The sequence below is a fragment of the Pleurodeles waltl genome, chromosome 1_2 (genome assembly GCF_031143425.1).
Source record: "Pleurodeles waltl isolate 20211129_DDA chromosome 1_2, aPleWal1.hap1.20221129, whole genome shotgun sequence".
Classification (NCBI taxonomy): domain Eukaryota; kingdom Metazoa; phylum Chordata; class Amphibia; order Caudata; family Salamandridae; genus Pleurodeles; species Pleurodeles waltl.
This window is the reverse complement of record NC_090437.1, coordinates 796,850,714-796,869,877: the sequence shown is the minus strand read 5'-3', so window position 1 is coordinate 796,869,877 and position 19,164 is coordinate 796,850,714. Positions and strand designations below refer to the sequence as shown.

The 19,164-nt window shown below is 48.1% G+C and overlaps 1 protein-coding gene across 3 annotated transcripts in view; it reads left to right on the top strand.

Annotated features, from left to right (window-relative positions):
* Positions 1–19,164, top strand: part of CBR4 (carbonyl reductase 4) — a 215,986-nt gene that overhangs the window by 115,872 nt on the left and 80,950 nt on the right. The window lies entirely within an intron of this gene.

Genomic DNA, 19,164 nt, shown 5'->3' with positions numbered 1-19,164 from the left:
CGTTACACACAGAACCTGTCGAGGATGACTTCCTTTTTAACACCCTCTCCTCCACCCATAGCAACTACCAAAGCCTGCCTATGCTTCCAGGAATGCTAAGGCACGCAAAGCAAATCTTCAAAGACCCTGTCAAGAGTAGAGCGATCACTCCGAGGGTAGAGAAAAAATATAAAGCACCTCCCACAGACCCTGCTTTTATCACCTCTCAACTGCCACCAGACTCAGTCGTGGTAGGAGCAGCTCGCAAAAGAGCCAATTCACACACATCGGGCGATGCACCACCCCCGGATAAGGAAAGCCGAAAATTCGACGCAGCTGGGAAAAGAGTCGCTGTACAAGCTGCAAGCCAGTGGCGCATCGCAAACTCTCAGGCGCTCCTAGCGCGTTATGACAGAGCCCATTGGGACGAGATGCAGCATCTCATCGAGCATCTACCCAAAGAATTTCAAAAGCGGGCAAAACAGGTGGTTGAGGAGGGACAAAACATCTCCAATAACCAAATACGCTCCTCTATGGATGCAGCGGACACAGCTGCAAGGACAATAAACACTGCAGTAACCATCAGAAGGCACGCATGGTTACGCACGTCTGGCTTTAAACCAGAAATACAGCAAGCAGTACTCAATATGCTGGACCAGAGGTTGACACGGCGATTGAGAAGCTGAAAAAGGACACTGACACAGCCAAGGCCATGGGCGCGCTCTACTCCCCGCAAAGCAGAGGCACTTTCGGCACCTTCCGTAAAACAACCTTCAGAGGGGGGTTTCGGGGTCAGGCCACACAAGCCAGCACCTCACAATCAACACCGTCTACCTACCAGGGACAGTACCAAAGAGGAGGTTTTCGGGGCCAGTACAGAGGGGGACAATTCCCGAGAAACCGGGGAAAATTTCAAAACCCCAAAACCCCAACAACCAAACAGTGACTTACAAGTCACTCAACCCCTCCACATAACACCAGTGGGGGGAAGACTAAGTCAGTTTTATCAATCGTGGGTGGATATAACAACAGACACTTGGGTCTTAGCAATGTATCCAACATGGTTATTGCATAGAATTTCTACAGATCCCTCCAAATATCCCACCAAAAACACAAAAAATGTCAAAACAGCATTTAGACCTCCTAGAAATAGAAGTTCAAGCACTACTGCAAAAAGAAGCAATAGAACTGGTACCATGTACAGAAATAAACACAGGAGTCTATTCACTGTACTTTCTAATACCCAAAAAGGACAAAACACTGAGGCCAATCTTAGATCTCAGAATACTAAACACCTACATCAAATCAGACCACTTTCACATGGTCACGCTACAGGAGGTGTTACCACTGCTAAAGCAACAAGATTACATGACAACCTTAGATCACAAAGACGCGTATTTCCACATACCGATACACCCTTCGCACAGGAAATACCTAAGGTTTGTATTCAAGGGAATACACTATCAATTCAAAGTCTTACCGTTCGGTATAACGACCGCACCAAGAGTATTTACCAAATGCCTAGCAGTAGTAGCCGCACACATCAGAAGGCAGCAAATACACGTATTCCCGTATCTAGACGATTGGCTATTCAAGACCAACTCGCTAACAAATGTTCACAACACACAGAGTATGTCATACAAACCCTCTACAAACTTGGGTTCTCCCTCAACTACAAAAAATCACACATTGTGCCGTGCAAAATACAGCACTACTTAGGAGCGGTAATCAACACAACAAAAGGATTAGCCACTCCGAGTCCACAAAGGGTTCAAAATTTTCACAAGGTCATACAGGCCATGTATCCAACACTAAAAATACAGGCAAAAGTGGTTTTAAAACTCCTAGGCATGATGTCCTCATGCATAGCCATTGTCCCAAACGCAAGACTGCACATGAGGCCCTTACAACAGTGCCTAGCATCACAATGGTCACATGCACAGGGTCACCTTCTAGATCTGGTGTTGATAGACCGCCAAACATACATCTCGCTTCTATGGTGGAACAGTACAAATTTAAACAAAGGGCGGCCGTTCCAAGACCCAGTGCCACAATACGTAATAACAACAGATGCTTCCATGACAGGGGGGGGAGCACACCTCGATCACCACAGCATCCAAGGACAATGGGACGTACATCAAACAAAACTGCATATAAATCACCTCGAATTACTAGCAGTATTCCTGGCGCTAAAAGCATTTCAACCCATCATAAACCACAAATATGTTCTTGTCAAAACAGACAACATGACAACAATGTATTACCTAAACAAGCAAGGGGGAACACACTCGACACAGCTATGTCTCCTAGCACAAAAGATATGGCAATGGGCAATTCACAACCACATTCACCTAATAGCACAGTTTATTCCAGGGATCCAAAATCAACTAGCAGACAATCTCTCTCGAGATCACCAACAGGTCCACGAATGGGAGATTCACCCCCAAATCCTAAACACTTACTTCAAACTTTGGGGTACACCTATTTGCAACAAAAGAGAACGCAAAATGCCAAAACTTCGCATCCAGGTACCCACACAGACAGTCTCAAGGCAATGCCCTATGGATGAACTGGTCGGGGAAATTTGCATACGCTTTTCCCCCTCTCCCTCTCCTTCCATATCTAGTAAACAAATTGAGTCAAAACAAACTCAAACTCATATTAATAGCACGAACATGGGCAAGACAACCTTGGTACTCAACACTACTAGACCTGTCAGTAGTACCACACGTCAAGTTACCCAACAGGCCAGATCTGTTAACACAACACAAACAGCAGATCAGGCATCCAAACCCAGCATCGCTCAATCTAGCAATCTGGCTCCTGAAATCCTAGAATTCGGACATTTAAACCTCACTCAAGAATGTATGGAAGTCATAAAACAAGCTAGAAGACCATCAACTAGACACTGCTATGCAAGCAAATGGAAAAGGTTTGTTTGCTACTGCCATAATAATCAAGTTCATCCATTACACGCATCCCCAAAAGACGTAGTGGGATACTTACTACACTTACAAAAGTCAAATCTAGCCTTCTCTTCCATTAAAATACACCTTGCAGCAATATCTGCATACCTGCAGATTACCCATTCAACTTCACTGTTTAGGATACCCGTCATTAAAGCATTTATGGACGGCCTAAGAAGAATAATACCACCAAGAACACCACCTGTTCCTTCATGGAACCTTAACATCGTCTTGACAAGACTCATGGGACCACCTTTTGAACCCATGCATTCTTGCGAAATACAATTCTTAACCTGGAAAGTTGCATTTCTCATTGCCATCACATCTCTAAGAAGAGTAAGTGAAATTCAGGCGTTTACAATACAAGAACCTTTTATCCAAATACACAAAAATAAGGTTGTACTAAGAACCAATCCTAAATTCCTACCAAAGGTTATTTCACCGTTCCACTTAAATCAAACGGTAGAGTTACCAGTGTTCTTCCCACAGCCAGACTCAGTAGCTGAAAGGGCACTACATACATTAGATGTCAAAAGAGCACTAATGTACTACATCGACAGAACAAAGGAGGTTAGGAAAACAAAACAACTGTTTATTGCATTTCAAAAACCTCATACAGGAAACCCAATATCAAAACAAGGTATAGCCAGATGGATAGTTAAGTGCATCCAAACCTGCTATCTTAAAGCAAAGAGACAACTGCCCATTACACCAAGGGCACACTCAACCAGAAAAAAAGGCGCTACCATGGCATTCCTAGGAAATATTCCAATGCACTAAATATGTAAGGCAGCCACATGGTCCACGCCTCACACATTTACTAAACACTACTGTGTAGACGTGCTATCCGCACAACAAGCCACAGTAGGTCAAGCCGTACTGAGAACTTTGTTTCAGAAACTTCCACTCCTACAGGCTGAGCCACCGCTTTTGGGGAGATAACTGCTTACTAGTCTATGCACAACATGTGTATCTGCAGCAACAGATGCCATCGAACTGAAAATGTCACTTACCCAGTGTACATCTGTTCGTGGCATTGGTCGCTGCAGATTCACATGTGCCCACCCGCCTCCCCGGGAGCCTGTAGCCGTTGGAAGTTATCTTCAACATTTGTACATTTGTATATATATATATTACTTAACCTTAATTTGTACATACTTATTCATTCCATTGCATGGGCACTATTACTAACACACACAACTCCTACCTCACCCTCTGCGGGGAAAACAATCTAAGATGGAGCCGACGCCCATGCGCAATGGAAGCAAAGAGGAGGAGTCCCTCGGTCTCGTGACTCGAAAGACTTCTTCGAAGAAAAACAACTTGTAACACTCCGACCCAACACCAGATGGCGGACTGTGCACTACATGTGAATCTGCAGCGACCAATGCCACGAACAGATGTACACTGGGTAAGTGACATTTTCATTTTATGACAATATGCCAAAAGTATCTCAGTGAGTACCCTCAGTATGAGGATAAGATATATATACACAAGATATATGTACACAAACCAAAATTATGCAGGTAATAGCAAAAGAAAGTAATGCAAGCAATGTAAAGTTACAGTAGATTGCAAAATGAGCACATAGGTATAGGGGCAACACAAACCATATACTCCAAAAGTGGAATGCGAACCACGAATGGACCCCAAACCTATGTGAGCTTGTAGAGAGTCGCTGGGACTGTAAGAAAACAGGGAGGGTTAGAAAAATAGCCCACCCCAAGACCCTGAAAGGTAGGTGTAAAGTGCACCTACTGTAGGAAAGTACCATCTTGCCTGGCATGTTACCCCCATTTTTCACTGTACATATGTTGTTTTAGTTGTATGTGTCACTGGGACCCTGGCAGCCAGGGCCCCAGTGCTCATAAGTGTGCCTGAATGTGTTACCTGTGTTATGACTAACTGTCTCACTGAGGCTCTGCTAATCAGAACCTCAGTGGTTATGCTCTCTCATTTCTTTCAAATTGTCACTAACAGGCTAGTGACCAATTTTACCAATTTACATTGGCATACTGGAACACCCTTATAATTCCATTGTGAAGCTACACATAGGTAGTGACCTATATGTAGTGCACGCGTGTAATGGTGTCCCCGCACTCACAAAGTCCGGGGAATTGGCCCTGAACAATGTGGGGGCACCCTGGCTAGTGCCAGGGTGCCCACACACTAAGTAACTTTGCACCCAACCTTCACCAGGTGAAGGTTAGACATATAGGTGACTTATAAGTTACTTAAGTGCAGTGGTAAATGGCTGTGAAATAACGTGGACGTTATTTCACTCAGGCTGCACTGGCAGGCCTGTGTAAGAATTGTCAGATCTCCCTATGGGTGGCAAAAGAAACGTTGCAGCCCATAGGGATCTCCTGGAACCCCAATACCCTGGGTACCTCAGTACCATATACTAGGGAATTATATGGGTGTACCAGTATGCCAATGTGAATTGGTGAAATTGGTCACTAGCCTGTTAGTGGCAATTTGGAAAGCAGAGAGAGCATAACCACTGAGGTTCTGGTTAGCAGAGCCTCAGTGAGACAGTTAGTCATCACACAGGGAACACATACAGGGCACATACTTATGAGCACTGGGGCCCTGCCTGGCAGGGTCCCAGTGACACATAGACTAAAACAACATATATACAGTGAAATAAGGGGGTAACATGCCAAGCAATATGGTACTTTCCTACACAACCCCCCCCAAACGAAGGACAATAAGACTAGCCATGACCTGATGAGTCTTCATTGTCTAAGTGGAAATATCTGGAGAGTCCATCTGCATTGGAGTGGGTACTCCCAGGTCTTCCACTGTATAGTCCATTCCCTGTAGAGATGTGGACCACCTCAACAATTTAGGATTTTCACCTTTCATTTGTTTTAGCCAAAGTAGAGGTTTGTGGTCTGTCTGAACAATGAAGTGAGTGCCAAACAGGTATGGCCTCAACTTCTTCAGTGCCCAGACCACAGCAAAGGCCTCCCTCTCAATGGCTGACCAATGCTTTTCTCTAGGGGTCAACCTTCTGCTGATAAAAGCAACTGGTTGATCCTGGCCCTCAGAATTGAGTTGTGATAAGGCTGCCCCTACCCCTAATTCAGATGCGTCAGTTTGAACAATGAATTTCTTGGATTAACATGGGCTTTTTAGGACAGGTGCAGTGCACATGGCCTGTTTGAGCTCCTCAAAAGCTTTCTGACAGATAGCTGTCCACAATACCTTTTTAGGCATCTTCTTACTGGTGAGATCATTAAGTGGGGCTGCAATGGAGCCATAGTTTTTAATGAATCTCCTGTAATACCCAGTGAGGCCTAGGAAGGCTCTCACCTGGGTCTGTGTTGTAGGGGGAACCCAATCCATGATTGTCTGGATTTTCCCCTGAAGTGGTGCAATCTGTTCTCCACCTACGAGGTGTCCCAGATAAACCACCTTTCCCTGCCCTATCTGGCACTTTGAGGCCTTGATAGTGAGGCCTGCCTTTTGCAGGGCCTCCAAAACTTTCCAAAGGTGGACAAGGTGCTCATCCCAGGTGGAGCTAAAGACAGCTATATCATCTAGATATGCTGCACTAAAAGCCTCCAACCCTTGCAGGACGGTGTTCACCAACCTCTGAAAAGTGGCAGGTGCATTTTTCAAACCAAAGGGCATCACTGTAAATTGGTAGTGCCCTCCTATAGTTGAAAATGCAGTTTTAGGTTTAGCATCCTCTGCCAATTTGATCTGCCAATACCCTGCAGTCAAATCAAAGGTGCTTAGATACTTGGCAGATGCCAGTGTATCTATGAGCTCATCTGCCCTGGGTATAGGGTGAGCATCAGTTTTTGTTACCTGGTTGAGACCTCTGTAATCTACACAAAACCTCATCTCCCTTTTTCCATCTTTTGAGTGAGGCTTTCGTACAAGCACCACAGGAGATGCCCATGGGCTTTCAGAAGGTTCAACCACTCCTAGGTCAAGCATTTTCTGAACTTCTTGCTTTATGCAGTCTCTGACATGGTCAGGCTGCCTATAGATTTTACTTTTGACAGGCATGCTGTCTCCAGTATCAATTGTGTGTTCACACCAAGATGTGGTGCCTGGCACAGTTAAAAAGAGTTCAGAAAACTGTCCAAGGAGATTTATGCAGTTGTCTTTCTGTTCTGCAGTAAGAAGACAGTCTGCCAAAACTACTCCTTCCACTAGAGCATCCTCTTCTGTGGAGGAGAAGAGATCAGGGAGAGGGTCACTCTCTTCTTCCTGTCCTTCATCTGTTGCCATGAGCAGGGTGAGATCAGCCCTGTCATAGTAGGGTTTTAGGTGGTTGTCGTGAATCACCCTAAGGGGACTCCTGGCAGTGCCCAGGTCAACCAAGTAGGTGACCTCGCCCTTCTTTTCAACAATGAGATGGGGTCCACTCCATTTGTCCCGGAGTGCTCTTGGGGCAACAGGCTCCAATACCCACACCTTCTGTCCTGGTTGGTACTGAATCAGAACAGCCTTCTGGTCATGCCATTGCTTCTGGAGCTCTTGGCTGGCCTGAAGGTTTTTACTGGCCTTTTTCATGTACTCAGCCATTCTGGATCTTAGGCCAAGTACATAGTCCACTATGTCTTGTTTGGGAGCGTTTAAAGGTTGTTCCCAACCCTCCTTCACAAGTGTTAGTGGACCTCTTACAGGGTGCCCAAATAGGAATTCAAAGGGGCTGAAGCCCACTCCTTTCTGGGGTACCTCCCTGTAAGCAAAAAGGAGGCAATTTAACAGGACATCCCATCTCCTCCTGAGTTTTTCAGGGAGTCCCATTATCATTCCTTTGAGAGTTTGATTAAACATCTCTACCAGTCCATTAGTCTGTGGATGATAAGGTGTGGTGAATTTGTATGTTACACCACATTCCTTTCACATAGCCTTCAAGTATGCAGACATAAAGTTGCTACCCCTGTCTGATACAACCTCTTTTGGAAAACCCACCCTGGAAAAGATTTCCAGGAGGGCTTTTGCCACTGCAGGTGCTGTAGTGGTCCTTAGAGGAATTGCTTCAGGATATCTTGTGGCATGGTCCACAACCACCAAGATAAACCTATTGCCTGAAGCAGTAGGAGGGTCAAGGGGGCCAACTATGTCAACCCCTACCCTTTCAAAGGGGACCCCAACCACAGGTAGTGGAATAAGGGGAGCCTTTGGTGTGCCACCAGTCTTGCCACTGCCTTGGCAGGTCACGCAAGACTTACAGAAATCTTTTGTGTCCTCTGACATCCTAGGCCAGTGAAACAGGGGGACAAGCCTTTCCCATGTTTTGATCTGGCCCAAATGCCCAGCCAAAGGAATGTCATGTGCCAGAGTTAGGAGGGACTCTCTGTACTGCAGGGGAATGACCAATCTCCTGGCTGCTACAGATTTTGGGTCCCTTGCCTCTGTGTACAAGAGGTTGTCCTCCCAGTAAACTCTATGTGAATCACTGACATCCCCATTTTGCTGCTTGACAGCTTGCTGTCTGAGACCCTCTAATGTGGGACAGGATTGCTGTGCCACACTCAGCTCTTCCCTGGCAGGCCCCCCTCCACCCAAAAGCTCAGCAGTGTCTGCTGCCAGCTCATCTGGTGAAGGTTCTGCACAGGGAGGAAATTCTTCTTCCTCAGAAGGAGAATCATCTGTAGAGGGAGGGATAGTGGGTAGGGATTTACCCTTGCTACCTCTAGCTTTAGGGAGCACTTGGTCCATTGTTCCAGGATCCAAGTTACCCTGTCCTTTTTGCTTTTTGGCCTGAGCCCTTGTCAAAGCAAAAATATGCCCATGAATGCCCAGCATTGCTGAATGAGCCTCCAACTCCACTTCTGCCCAAGCTGATGTCTCTAAATCATTTCCTAGTAGACAGTCTACAGGTAAATCTGAAGCAACCACAACTTTCTTTGGACCAGTAACCCCTCCCCCAGTTGAGATTCACAACAGCCATGGGGTGACTAAGAGTGTTGTTATGAGCGTCTGTCACTTGGTACTGGTGACCAAGTAGGTGTTGTTCAGGGTGTACCAGTTTCTCTATCACCATGGTAACACTGGCACCTGTGTCCCTGTAGGCCTGAACCTCAACACCATTTATTAGGGGAAGTTGCTTGTACTTATCCATATTAAGGGGACAAGCAACCAAGGTGGCCAAATCAATGGCACCTTTGAGACTAACACAGCCTCTGTGGTCTCCCTAACAAGACCAACCCCAACTAAATTACCAAAAGTGAGCCCAGCTACTCCCTTGGATTGGCTATTAGTAGGTTTGCTCCCACCACCACTGCTATTACTAGGGGCACTAGAGTTTGCAGTAGGTTTGTGGTAGTGGGAGGTTTGGTGTTTTTCTTTGGACAACTGGCATCAGTTGTCCAATGGCCTTTGACTTTACACAAACAACACCAAGGCTTTTTAACTTGATTTGAAGAGGATTTGGACCCACCACCCCCACCAGAGGATTTTTGTGGGCCGGACGAAGACTCATTTTTAGATTTGTCCCCACCCTTGTCAGAAGACTTACCATCCTTCTTCTTGCCATCCTTGCCATCCCCTGTATGAACTTTTCTGTTCACTCTTGTTCTGACCCATTTGTCTGCCTTCTTTCCCAATTCTTGGGGAGAGGTCAGATCTGAGTCCACTAGATATTGGTGTAACAAGTCAGACACACAGTTATTCAGAATATGCTCTCTCTAATAAGATTATACAGGCTTTCATAGTCAGAAACTTTACTGCCTTGTAACCACCCCTCCAAGGCCTTCACTGAACAGTCAACAAAGTCTATCCAGTCTTGTGAGCACTCTTTTCTGGTGTCTCTGAACTTAATCCTGTATTGTTCAGTGGTTAAGCCAAATCCATCCAAGAGTGCATCCTTCAAAACTGCAAAATTGTTAGCATCACTTTCTTTAACAGTAAGGAGCTTATCCCTACCCTTTCCATTGAAAGATAGCCACAATATAGCAGCCCGCTGCCTTTGAGGGACCCCCTGTACCATACAGGCCCTCTCAAGTGCAGCAAACCACTTGTTGATGTCATCCCCCTCCTTGTAAGGGGGAACTATCTTGTGCAGATTCCTGGAATCATGCTCTCTCACAGGATTACTATCAGGAATACTGCTGCTGCCACCATGGGGTCCTAATCCCAATCTCTGTCTCTCCTTCTCCAGGTCTAGGGATTCCCTGTCTAGAGCCAGCTGTTGCTGTTTAAGCTTCATTCTGATGGATACAACTACCTGTGGATTCCTCACCTATTGAATACTCCCCTTGCGCCAGCATTCGACGGAAATCTTCTTCCTAGCTTCCGCACGTCGACGAGGACGTCACAATTGCCCACGCGACGCCGTCTGACGTCATACAGGCAATAAGAGGTCCTTGCCGACGTGCCGACGTCAGTTCCCTTTTTTCCGTGCCATTCGAACGACGGTTATTCTTCGAGGGAGCTACTGTTACTACTCGACGTAGTTACAGTTATTGTTGCTGTTTATTTCTTTGAGAAAAGAAAGTATGTCGCAAAGAAAATCTGGTTTCAAGCCCTGCAATGAGTGCGGTGGCAAGATGTCGGTGACTGACCCACATACAGACTGTTTGTGGTGTCTCAGCTCCGACCACGACGTTGACAAATGTGAATCTTGTCAACGGATGAATCCGAAGGCGTTAAAGGAGTGAGAAGCAAAGCTCTTTTTGGCGAAGTCTAAGAGAAAAGAAAAGCGGCATCATCGCAAGTCATCCTCTCCGAAGTCCCATCGGCGTCATTGTGACTCCCGGCGTCGTCGTGAATCTCGGCGCCGGTTGAGTAGGGAGAGATCGCGTTCGAGGTCACCTTCAGCTCGACGACGAAAAACATGGGAAGTGAGTCCTACCATCTCTCCACAGCCGCAGACGCCTTTTGCATCACCGACTTCGCCAGCTTCGCCGACGTCGCCTGTGAATCCTCCATCGGTGTTTGAGGTTCCTCAGCGTCAAGAGTTTTCTCCAGCTTCTCAGACGCCGGGACCGGCGCCGATGTCACCTCGAGCCCAGGCTCCTCAGTATCCGGCTTTCCCGGCCCCAGGAACTGACAGTTCCGCATTCTTGAATGCAATGTTTACCATCTTTCAGCAGATGGCTCCAGGTGGTGGACCGGCTGGTCCTTCGCGCCCCTTGGCCTTCAACATGGGTGCTCCGGCTCCGTTACGACCGACACCTTTTATACCCTTCCTTCCCATGGGAAATGTGGGCTCGGCGCCGGCGCCTATGGCGTCTGCCTCGCAACCGGTGACGCCGAGTAGACCTGTGGCTCCGGCGCCGGAACATTCTCCTGTCCGCCCTTTGCCTCGTACGGCGCCGATGGATCCGACGTCGGATGGATCCGAGGATCGGTGGCAAGCTTCGACATCTGCTGAAGCCATGTCGACGCCTAGAATTGAGGCCAGGTTGCATTCGAGGAGGCTTGCTCTTCGCCTTCTTGAGGAGCAAGAATACCAGAAGCAGGCATTGGAGGAAGGAGGGATTGAGGAGCCTCTGGGGGACCTCCATGGTTTAGATACAGCCAGTGGTTTGGACACCTCTCCAGAATGGGACTTAGCATCGCCTGGAGAGGATACGGAGGAGGCTGCATCATTCCACACGGTTATAAAGAAAGCAGCTGTTTTTTTTGGACCTTCCTTAGCCGGTGTCTGAGCCTAAGCCTAATATTTTAACAGAAGTATTGCATCCTGCTTCTACAGCTCCAGAGCCACTTCTGCCTTTTAATGAGGTTCTGTTAGATCCAATCCTGGAAATATGGAAGAAGCCGGTGGCATCTTCAGCAGTGAATAGATCGGTGGCTCGCAGATATCGAGTGGCTCCTGCTGACCCAGGCTTTCTGTCCAGGCACCCAACCCATGAGAGCCTTGTGGTTCAGGCTTCATGTTCATCCCGGTCTGCCCCAGGTTCTTTTCCAGGTGTGCCTTCAGACAGAGACTCAAAGAAGATGGATCATTCTTCTAAAAAGGCTTTTTCGTCATGTAGCATGGCTTTAAAATCTACTAATGCTACATTTATTTTGGGAAGGTACATTTACGCCCTGATGGATGAAATAAAGTCGTCCCATGCTGAGGTGCCTCAGGAGGTGTTGAGCCTGGTTTCCGATGCTCAAGCGGCGGCGACCCAAGTAATCCAGTCTGGGCTGGATACGACTGACTCTGTAGCCAGGGCTATGGGTACTGCTGTGGCTACAAGGAGGCAAGCCTGGCTTCGTAGCTCTAGTTTCTCGTTGGATGTCCAGTCAGCCCTGTTGGATCTTCCCTTCGATGGGGATAAACTTTTTGGCTCCAAGGCGGACTCTGCTCTAGAGAGGTTTAAGGAGAGTAGGGCCACGGTGAAGTCTTTAGGCTTGCAGGCCTCCTCTTCTATTTCGTCCAGACTCTTTAGAAGATTTAGGGGGTTTGGTTGTGGTTCCTCCTCCTCCTTTCGAGGCAGATTTCAGCAACAACCTGCCACTGCTCTCTCCTACAGATCATATAGAGGGAGGGTCCGGACCAGGGGAGCCACCCAGCAACACTCTGCCCCTTCCTCTGGAGGGGTGCAGCATGGGAAGCAGCCTTAGTCTTCCACCAATTCCTTCTCATACCACTCCTGTAGGGGGGAGGTTATTGAGCTTTCTCCGCAAGTGGGAGGTTATAACATCAGACTCCTGGGTCATCAGCATTGTGGGGAAAGGCTATGCCCTTCCCTTTCGGGAGTTTCCTCCCCCCATCCCGCCCCGCCCATCCTACTATTCAGAAGAGCATCTCCTGTTACTAGAACAGGAGGTTCAAGTCCTCCTTTCAAAGGGTGCGGTGGAGGTGGTTCCGGAGCAGGAGAGAGGTCAGGGTTGTTACTCAAGATACTTCCTGATCCCCAAGAAGGATGGTCGGTTGAGGCCAATCCTGGACCTGAGGATCTTGAATTGGTTCCTCAAACAGGAGAAGTTCAAGATGCTGACCCTAGCTCAGGTGCTTTTGGCGCTGAACGATGGAGATTGTATGGTGTCTGTCGACTTGCAGGATGCTTACTTTCATATCCCGATACTCAAGTCGCACAGGAAGTATCTCCGGTTTGTGGTGGGGTCGCAGCACTATCAGTTTGTGGTCCTTCCGTTTGGTCTTACTTCAGCACCTCGAGTCTTCACAAAGGTGATGTCGGTGGTTGCGGCAGAGCTCAGAAGGAAGGGGATAGCGGTATTTCCTTACCTGGACGACTGGTTGATCAAAGCCAAGTCTCCGGAGCTCGTGTTGCATCACCTTCAGTCGGCAACCCAGTTGTTGTTCGACCTGGGTTTTCAGTGAATGTACCCAAATCTCACCTAGAGCCCTCTCAGCGCCTCCTGTTCATAGGGGCAGTTCTGGATACAACATTGCATCGTGCCTTTCCTCCGCCTCAGCGGATTCAGGACATTCAGGCGTTGGTTCCAATGTTTCAAAGTGGAGCGGTCGTTCCAGTCCTCAAGGTCCTGCGTCTGCTCGGTCTGTTTGCTTCTTGCATTCTGTTGGTCACTCACGCTCGCTGGCACATGAGGGCTCTTCAGTTGTGCCTCCGGAAGCAGTGGTCTCAACACAAAGGGGATCTTGAGGGATCGGTAAAGATCTCCAGGGACGCTGCAGTGGATTTAAAATGGTGGATTGCAGACAGCATTCTTTCCCAAGGAAGGCCGTTCTCGCATCCTGCGCCGGGGACCACAGTAATAACGAATGCTTCCACTCTAGGGTGGGGAGCTCATCTGGGGGACCTGGAGGTCAAAGGTCATTGGTCTCCAGTGGAACAGATGTTTCATATAAATCTGTTGGAATTGCGGGCAATACATCTGGCTCTCAAGGCCTTCCTCCCTTTCCTTCGCGGTCAGTCGGGTTCAGGTCCTGACGGACAATACTACTGCGATGTGGTATATAAACAAACAGGGAGGAGTAGGGTCGTACCTTCTCTGCAGAGAAGCTCTGCGGCTATGGTCCTGGGCAAGGGACCATCGGATTTGCTTGGTAGCAAACCATCTGGCCGGGGTCTTGAACGTGCGTGCGGACGGTCTCAGTCGACATTTCTCGACCGATCACGAGTGGCGTCTCCATCCGGATCTAGTCCGACAGATCTTCCGGATGTGGGGGATCCCTCGGGTAGATCTTTTTGCCACTAGGGAGAACTCGCACTGCCCGTTGTTCTGCAGCCTCCAGTATCCGGTGCAAGGAACGTTGGGGGACGCGTTTCAGATGGCCTGGCGCAACCAGTTACTTTACGCATTTCCCCCATACCCTTAATTCCTCGAGTTCTGAGGAAAATTCGCCAAGACCGGGCCCAAGTCATCTTAATAGCTCCGGATTGGCCAAGGAGGGTATGGTATTCGGATCTTCTCCAACTCTCTCTGTGCCCCCCGCTCCGTCTCCCTCTCAGGGCAGACCTCCTCTCTCAATCGAAGGGGCAGGTTTTACACCCCCACCTCCAGAGCCTGCACCTTCATGCCTGGAGATTGAACGGGGCAACCTGAGTTCCTTTTCTCTCCCACCTGAGGTAGTGGATGTTATTTTATCGGCCAGGCGACACTCCACTAAATCTATCAACGCTAGCAGGTTGGCTAAATTTGTGATTTGGTGTGGAGAGAAGCAAATTGATCCCTTACGTGCCCACTTATCGGATATCTTGTCTTTTGCGTTGTCCCTGGCACAGAGGGGTTGTGCAGTGGCTACAGTCAAGGGATATTTGTCGGCCCTGTCAGCCTTTCTATGTCTTCCAGACCAGCCTTCTTTATTTAAGTCTCCTATAGTGCTAAGATTTTTAAAAGGTCTCGTTAATAAATTTCCTCCCACTCCTTTCATTATGCCCCAGTGGGATTTAAACCTAGTCTTAACTTTCCTTATGGGCTCGCCGTTTGAGCCACTGCATTCTTGCCCTTTGAGGTTATTGGTTCTGAAGACTGTTTTCCTTGTTGCAATTACTTCAGCAAGAAGAGTGAGTGAGCTGCAGGCTCTATCTGTTAAACCCCCGTACACATCTTTTTATGGGGATAAGGTGGTGTTGAGGACCAAGGCTGCTTTCTTGACGAAGGTTGTTTTACCCTTTCATATGGCCCAGACTATTACTCTTTCCTCCTTTTATCCTCCACCTCATCCTTCTAAAGAGGAAGAAAGGCTTCACTGTTTAGACCCGAGAAGAGCACTGAGCTTCTACGTGGACAGAACGAAGGATTTTAGGTTGGAGGATCAACTCTTCATCGGGTACGTGGGAAAGAGGAGAGGAAAGGCAGTCCACAAGAGAACACTCTCCAGGTGGGTCATTCTTTGCATTAAACTGTGTTATTCTCTGGCAAAGAAAGAACCCCCTGATGGAATAAGAGGTCATTCCACCAGGGCTAAGTCGGCCTCTTCGGCCTTGGCTAGGGGTGTTCCTGTGGTTGACATCTGCAAGACCGCAACTTGGGTCATCCCTCCACACTTTTGCGAAGCATTACTGCTTGGATTCGGAGGTTAGGAGGGATGGCCATTTTGCACGGTCAGTGCTGCAGGATTTCTTGGTTTGACCATTCAGGCACCCTCCACCGAGTGCGGTACTACTTTGGGACTCTATTCAATAGGTGAGGAATCCACAGGTAGTTGTATCAATCAGAAGAACGAGTTACTTACCTTCAGTAACAACTTTTCTGGTGGATACATTAGCTACCTGTGGATTCCTCACGGTCCCTCCCGCCACCCCGTTGCCTGTCTGGTCTTACCAAGTTCTCCTTGGGTGTGCTCCTCTTGGTATTTGAGAGCCTGCAGATATATTGTATATTTTTATGTATTTATTAAAAAAAAAAAATTGGGGACATTCTGGAATGATATTTTATCTTGTGATGTTATTAAATATTGTTATATGATTGATTGTTTCAATGATCTATTCGTCTCAGAGGTACGTAAAAAATGTTGGTACTGACGTCGGCAAGGACCTCTTATTGCCTGTATGACGTCAGACGGCGTCGCGTGGGCAATTGTGACGTCCTTGTCGACGTGCGGAAGCTAGGAAGAAGATTTCCGTTGAATGCTGGCGCAAGGGGAGTATTCAATAGGTGAGGAATCCACAGGTAGCTAATGTATCCACCAGAAAAGTCGTTACCGAAGGTAAGTAACTCGTTCGTCTGGTCTCTTCCACTCTCAACTTTTTGAGTTCCCTTTCTAACATGTCTTCAGGGTGGGTGGGTTGGGAATGCTTGGACACTGAGGACAAATTGGAAACAACAGAGGGAGATCTGTCCCTAACAGCTTGGACTCTAACAACCTGGCCTCCAGGAATAAAAACATCCCTACTATGATGGGAGCTCCTATTACTACCAGCATTGCTCTGTGGTCTGCTGAGGGGCAGATTTGGAATAGAACCCTCCACACCTCCCTCAAGGGGTTCCCCTGAGTCAGAATGGGAGCTATCTACTAACTTCTCAGTTGAAGTGCCTGCTAGGGACTTATTATTCTCAATGAGCATGTTATATAGAAATTCTCTTGAAGGGTTCACATCAGACATGGTAGAAGAAGGTTTAGAGACAGTGAGAAGAGAGAAAAAGTTTCAGGACTTTTTAAAGAACAGAAAAAAAAACTTTTTCAAACTTTTTGGAAACTTTTAGAAGTTTAGGAGTACTTTTCAGCACTTAGTAGAAAGTGTTAGAGGAGAAAAGCAAAACTTTTTGGTTAAGTGTACATACACTGAACTTGTTTTGTATATTATTCTCTTATGAAAAGTACACATTGACAAAGTGGTAAGTAGTTACAAGTACTTATCCCACCACTGCACAACCAATGTAGGAGGCTGGCCTGGCTTGTAGTGGGTACCAGAGGTACTTACACCTTGTCCCAGGTCCAGTTATCCCTTATTAGTGTAGAAGAGGTGTTTCTAGCAGCTTAGGCTGACAGAAGGTAGCTATGGCAAAGCAGCTTAGGCTGAACTAGGAGACATGTAAAGCTCCTACTATACCACTGGTGTCATATGCACAATATCATAAGAAAACACAATACACAGATATACTAAAAATAAAGGTACTTTATTTTTATGACAATATGCCAAAAGTATCTCAGTGAGTACCCTCAGTATGAGGATAAGATATATACACAAGATATATGTACACAAACCAAAATTATGCAGGTAATAGCAAAAGAAAGTAATGCAAGCAATGTAAAGTTACAGTAGATTACAAAAAGAGCACATAGGTATAGGGGCAACACAAACCGTATACTCCAAAAGTGGAATGCGAACCACGAATGGACCCCAAACCTATGTGAGCTTGTAGAGGGTCGCTGGGACTGTAAGAAAACAGTGAGGGTTAGAAAAATAGCCCACCCCAAGACCCTGAAAGGTAGGTGTAAAGTGCACCTACTACCCCCAGAGAGCACAGAGGTCGTGATAGGGGGATTCTGCAAGGAGAACAAACACCAGCAATGCAACAACAGTGGATTTCCAGACCTGAGTACCTGTAAGACAAGGGGACCAAGTCCAAGAGTCGCGACAGTGTCCAGAGTGGGCAGGAGCCCAGGAAATGCAAGCTGAGGGTGCAAAGCATCTGCCACCGGGTGGAAGAAGCTTGGTGTTCTGCAAGAAAGAAGAGTACTAGGAACTTCCCCTTTGGAGGATGGATGTCGTGAAGAAGCTTGCAGAGGTGTTCCCACGCAGAAAGACCGCAAACAAGCCTTGCTAGCTGCAAGGGTCGCGGTTAGGGTTTTTGGATGCTGCTGTAGTCCAGGAGGGACCAGGATGTTGCCACTTGGATGAGGAGACAGAGGGGGCGCCCAGCAAGTCAGGGAGCCCTCACAGAAGCAGGCAGCACCCGCAGAAGTACCTGAACAGGCACTTAGAAGAAAAGTGAACCGGAGTCCACCCGAAGTCACAAAAGGGAGTCCCACGACGCCGCAGGACAACTCAGAAGATTGTGCACTGCAGGTTAGAGTGTCGGGGACCCAGGCTTGGCTGTGCACGAAGGAAATCCTGGAAGAGTGCACAGGAGCCGGAGCAGCTGCAGATCACGCGGTACCCAGCAATGCAGTCTAGCGTGGGGAGGCAAGGACTTACCTCCACCAGACTTGGACTGAAGAGTCACTGGACTGTGGGAGTCACTTGGACAGAGTTGCTGAGTTCCAGGGACCACGCTCGTCGTGCTGAGAGGGGACCCAGAGGACCGGTGATGCAGTCTTTTGTTGCCTGCGGTTGCAGGGGGAAGATTCCGTCGACCCACAGGAGATTTCTTCAGAGCTCCTGGTGCAGGAAGGAGGCAGGCTACCCCCAGAGCATGCACCACCTGGAAACAGTCGAGAAAGCCGGCAGGATGAAGCGATACAAGGTTGCTAGTAGTCGTCTTGCTGCTTTGTTGCGGTTTTGCAGGCGTCCTGAGCAGTCAGCGGTCGATCCTTTGGCAGAAGGTGAAGAGGGAGATGCAGAGGAACTCTGGTGAGCTCTTGCATTCGTTATCTGAAGAATTCCCCAAAGCAGAGACCCTAAATAGCCAGAAAAGGAGGTTTGGCTACCTAAGAAGGAGGATTGGCTACTAAGAGAGGTAAGAGCCTATCAGAAGGAGTCTCTGACGTCACCTGCTGGCACGGGCCACTCAGAGCAGTCCAGTGTGCCAGCAACACCTCTGAATCCAAGATGGCAGAGGTCTGGGGCACACTGGAGGAGCTCTGGGCACCTCCCCGGGGAGGTGCAGGTCAGGGGAGTGGTCACTCCCCTTTCCTTTGTCCAGTTTCGCACCAGAGCAGGGCTGGGGAATCCATGAATCGGTGCTGGCTTATGCAGAGATGGGCAGCATCTGTGCCCATCAAAGCATTTCCAGAGGCTGGGGAGGCTACTCCTCCCCAGCCGTCACACCTATTTCCAAAGGGAGAGGGTGTTACACCCTCTCTCAGAGGAAATCCTTTCTTCTGCCTTCCTGGGCCAGGGCTGCCTGGACCCCAGGAGGGCAGAAACCTGTCTGAGGGGTTGGCAGCAGCTGCAGTGGAAACCCCGGAAAGGCAGTTTGGCAGTACACAGGTTCTGTGCTAGAGACCCGGGGGATCATGGAATTGTCTCCCCCAATGACAAATGGCATTGGGGGAGACAATTCCATGATCTTAGACATGTTACATGGCCATGTTTGGAGTTACCATTGTGACGCTATACATAGGTTGTGACCTATGTATAGTGCATGCGTGTAATGGTGTCCCCGCACTCACAAAGTCCGGGGAATTTGCCCTGAACGATGTGGGGGCACCTTGGCTAGTGCCAGGGTGCCCACACACTACGTAACTTTGCACCCAACCTTCACCAGGTGAAGGTTAGAC